At 39.1% G+C, this 5,153-nt stretch overlaps 1 non-coding gene across 1 annotated transcript; it reads left to right on the top strand.

The window, feature by feature from the left end:
- The first annotated feature begins 2,813 nt into the window (after nucleotides 1-2,813).
- Nucleotides 2,814-2,920, top strand: LOC133038648 (small nucleolar RNA R71). The gene has a single exon (XR_009688148.1). It is a non-coding gene; the product is annotated as a small nucleolar RNA R71 (small nucleolar RNA).
- The last annotated feature ends 2,233 nt before the right edge of the window (nucleotides 2,921-5,153 follow it).

Below are 5,153 nucleotides of genomic sequence, written 5' to 3'. Positions count from 1 at the left end.
GCACAACTTCAATCCATCAATAACCAGAATTTCAACTTGCCAACTCTAAGAACTAAGTTGAATGTGCAATTTACAAGTAAGTAATTCATACAAACATAAAGCATCGCAATTTCCATCAATATCACAACTGTTCTAACTTTCCAACATCCCACTAACACATGATCAATAAGTTTGAATGACATACCTCTCTCCACTAATGTTGACAAATTTCTATTTGGAATCAATAGGTCTTTTTCGGTTAACATCACATGGCTTAGGTACATGGGTAGGTGAGAAGTCATTTAGGCTATACTATACCATAAGCACTATTAACCAAGCAAGCCTAGACATTTATTTTGCTTTCTTTCCATATATCCCAAAAACAGAAATAAGAGATTGCAATTTTTCTTATGTGTGTACCTCATAATTTTCTTAACTTTTTCTTCTTCAAGAAGACATTTTTTTGTTTTTTTTTCTTTCTTCTTTTTCATAGGCACAACACACAATATTATTCCTTTTTTTTTCAATCTCTCATTCCTACACTTTATTTTTCCACTTACATCACTTATCCCCCCAAACTTGCTTCAAGGCTCATGGCATAATAAGGTATGTTCAGGGTGAAAAGAGTTTAAGAGACAAATTCAGCTCAGTTAAGTGGTGAAAAAAAAAAAATTTTAAAACAGGCTAAGGCTCAACTTTGGGTATACTATGGTAAAAATTTATAGGTAGGCTTGAAAGGCTCAATCGTTCCAAAGAAAACTTGCCTAAATCACTTTCCAAACAAAAATCATCAAGGATTTCGCTTCAAGAGAGTATGTCAACCAAATTCTATTTCATGTTCAATCAATCATTCCACAAACCAAATAGAACAGAGGTGATATGTGAGAATAGCAAATGTTTTAAATCTACATGAATCACTTCCTAGCACACATCCAATTTAATTCAAACAGTTGCAAGTCAAGCACACAGTTATGTTTTAATCCATTGCACAAGTTTCAATTTAGCTATCACACAAGACTAAAAAAAACTAAAACAAACTAAACTAAAACAAATAAACTGAAAAATTTAAGTCTCCCCCCCCAAACTAAAATGCACATTGTCCCCAATGTATGAAAATAAACCAGGGTGAGAGAAACTTACCTGAGCCCCATCAGAAGGGATCAAGTCCACCCTTTGCATTCAAAAGAGCCCTCGCACTAAATGAAGAAAATTTACCACCAATAGTGTTGATTTCAGAGTTTTGCACAAGAGTAAGCTCACCTTCAGAACTACCACACATCAATCTTTTCCAACGACGCTGAATCGTTCGAAGTCGCTCTTTAGGCTTTGCTTTCTTCTTATCAGTTTTAACAAAAGAACCCTTCACCACCTCAATATTGCAACAGGTAGGAATGTCAGTTGGGGCAAAAACATTAAAATTGACCTCTTCATCTTGGACTCGCAACTTTAACTCCCCCTTTTGAACATCTATTAATGCTCGACCCGTGGCCAAGAATGGTCTTCCCAAAATAATGGGAATAGTTGAATCTTCCTCCATATCAAGAATTAAGAAATCAGCAGGGAAGATAAACTTACCAACCTTCACCAGTACATCTTCAATTATGCCACGAGGATGAGTTAGAGAACGATCCGCTAGTTGTAGAGTCACTGTTGTGGGCTTTGCTTTTCCCAATCCTAGCCTTTTGAAGACAGACAACGGCATTAGATTAATGCTTGCTCCCAGATCACATAGAGCTTTAGTTTCCACTGCACCCCCTATAGAGCATGGAATATTGAAACTACCCGGATCTTTAAGCTTGGGCGGTAGTTTCTTTTGCAAAATGGCGCTACACTCCTCAGTTAATGCCACTGTTTCATAGTCCTCCATTTTTCTCTTCTTAGACAATATCTCCTTCATGAACTTCACATAACGGGGCATTTGTTCCAAGGCTTCAGCAAAAGGAATATTAATATGTAGTCTTTTGAAGACCTCTAGAAATTTTGTAAACTGCTTGTCTAGATTGGTCTTTCGGAGTCTCTGAGGATAAGGTATCTTCACATGATGATCAATACTGATTGGTGGAGACTGTTGTGGTGGTGCAGGGCTATCAGTAGTTTTCTTTTCTATTGATGTTGGAGTTGGTGCTGATTGATCTTTAACTTCTTCATTGAGTGGTCGTACCACATCAGGCCCATCATAATTCTTTCCACTCCTCAAGGAAATTGCTTTACATTGCTCTTTTCCTTTTGCCTCACTAGTGCTAGCTGAATTTCCTTGAGCTTGGTTTGCCACTTGAGTAGCCAATTGTTCCATTTGAGTTTCTAGAGTTTTAATAGAGGCTCTAGTTTCCATCATGAATTGGAGCAATAAATCAGCTTGGATATTGGAGCCACTAGGACTTTGTTGTTGGTTTTGTTGGGGCTGATTTCTCTGCTGGTAGAACCCCTGTTGGTTGTGCCCATAATTATTATTTTGGGAGTAGTTCCCAATGGCTTTTGCTTGATCCATTGGCAAATTATCCACATCTGCCTGACACTCTGAAAAGTGATGGTTGCCTCCACATATCTCACAAATAACTTGGGCTTGTTTAGCTTGCCCTGCAATCAGCTTTGTCAAGGCCTCAACTTGAGCTGTCAATTTTGTGATGGCATCAACCTCTAGCACACCAGCTACTTTCTTAGTTTGACTCCTTTCAGTTGGCCACTGCTGATTATTTAGAGCCATCTCCTCCAATAGATCGTAAGCCTCATTAGCACTCTTTCTCATAAAAGCTCCACCAGCTGCTGCATCTATCAGAGTTCTAGTGTTACCAACCAACCCGTTGTAGAAATTGTGAACCAGCATCCACTTCTCTATGCCATGATGAGGGCATTTTCTGATTAAATCTTTAAACCTCTCCCAAGCCTCATGGAGAGATTCATTATCTTGCTGACAGAAGTTGTTTATTTCTCCTCGCAGCTTTGCGTACTTTCTTTGGAGGGAAGAATTTAGACAGAAATTTTGTTGCTAAGTCTGTCCATGTTGCTATAGAATTTGGTGGCAAGGAGATCAACCAACTCTTGGCTCGCTCTCTCAGTGAGAATGGAAACAGTCTCAAACGGATGGCGTCATCACTAACCCCATTGACTTTGAAGGTCTGACATAACTCCATGAAGTTCGATAGATGCAGATTGGGGTCTTCAGAAGGGAGTCCACCAAACTGGACTGAAGACTGCACCATTTGTAGTATGGCAGGCTTAATCTCGAAATTATTTGCATCCACTGCCGGTGGCCTGATACATGACTGCACTCCCGTCAGAGTAGGGAGAATGTAATCTCTCAAGCTACGGCCATTAGCTTGATCTTCCACGGCACCTCCATTATTACCGTTATTACCCCCATTGTTTCCAGCATTATTGTTCACATTGGCAGCCATGATTTCTGATGTTTCGGCGATTCTTTGAAACTCTTTCTTGCCTCTTGTTCTTTCGATTCCTCCTGCAAGTTTTCTCGATTTCAGGATCAACTGGTAATATGACTGTTTGTCCTTGACGGCGCATGCACTTAGGATTCCTGAAATTTATCGAGAAATTATTGCAAGAAAAAGGTTAGAAAAATCACCAAGAGAAAATATACCAAAGTAGAAGTTAGTATAATTTTATGTAATATTAATCTTTAACAATTCCCCGGCAACGGCGCCAAAAACTTGTTGCTATATTTTTAAACACTACGCAAGTATACGCAATCAAGTAGTAAATCTCACACAGGTGAGGTCGATCCCACAGGGAATTGGATTAAGTACTACTAAATTATACTTATGAATCTATTCGGTAAATCAAAAGCAATTATGATTTAAAAACAGTAAAATATGAAAGAAATTCAGAAAACTTAATAACACAATTTAAAGTTAAGCAAGATGAGACAATAGGGAGGAGAATCCTGTTGTTGTTTACCCAAATCGTTAATGATTAATTACTATCCTATTCTAGAAGTGAATGACAGATTACGAAACAACCTAGCTCCTTTCAGATCTTCTAGATTCTAAATCACATGTTATCTAATTAATTCCTTAATTAAACTAACATGAAATCAGCATTAAGTAATAATCTACTCGTCACATAAGTCATGCGAATACTTTCGTTTCACATAGAACATCGATTATCTTAATTTTAGCATTCGCAATTCTCACTTTTCAGATTTTGAATTGAGATCATAGAGCATGCACAAGGTGATCAATCTTAAACATGAAATTAAACACAAATTAAGATAATTTCACAAACAAGAATTGAGGAATGGTAATTAAACATTAACTAGGCAAAACATTAAACAACAATCATCATCCTCCCTAAATGGGAAATTTAGTTCAGAAACAAATCCATAACCATTCCTATAGCAATATTCAACATAAATAAATTAAAGAGGAATAGAGAAAGAAACTGTTGGTGGATTGACTCTGGATCTTCACTTTGATTTCTTCCGCTCTTCCTGCCGCTTTCTACTATGTTTTAGGGTTCCAAATCGCTTCCCCTGACTTTCAATCGCAGTTTTCTATTTATAATTGAAATTTAGGGTTCGATGGACGAAAATGCCCCTGGTCCGTACGGGATCTCGCCGCGGCCAAGCTTCCTCTCGCCGCGGCGAGAAATTGCCAAATTTAGGCTCTCTCTGTATCTCGTAACTCGCCGCGGCGAGCCTCTTCATCGCCGCGGCGACTGATGCTTCTGAATTCTCGAGATCTAGCCGCGGCCAAGTTGTGTTTAGCCGCGGCCAGATATGCACAAAAACTCAAAAATTGAGTTTTCTTCGGCTCAGCACGTCTTTTAATGAATTTCTGCACCCGAGACCTCTTTTATTCCAAAGAACCTGAAAACATAGAAAACAAGCGTAATTCCGTCCCAACACAGCTAGAAATGCACATAAATTGGATCCAAAACATAGGCTAAAAATAGCCTAACACCAGTGCGGATTCCTGCTTGGAGAAGCGCAAGCTGTTGTCCGTCGTCGACCTTCTTGGTCTTCGAGGCTTCCTCTCGGAACCTCTTGATGTAATTCTTCAAGGTCTCGGTGGGCAGTTGCTTGATGTTGGTCAAGGCACTAACCTCCAAGTTGACTTTCCTGGCAGCAACAAACTGTCTCCGGAAGTTGGTTTGGAGTTTGTTCCAGCAACCCACCGATCCTGGTTCCAATTTCTTGAACCATTCCTCTGCCGATCCGC

Source organism: Cannabis sativa, chromosome 5, assembly GCF_029168945.1.
Source record: "Cannabis sativa cultivar Pink pepper isolate KNU-18-1 chromosome 5, ASM2916894v1, whole genome shotgun sequence".
Taxonomy (NCBI): Eukaryota; Viridiplantae; Streptophyta; class Magnoliopsida; order Rosales; family Cannabaceae; genus Cannabis; species Cannabis sativa.
The sequence above is the reverse complement of the archived record's forward strand: the minus strand, read 5'-3'. Positions and strand labels throughout refer to the sequence as shown.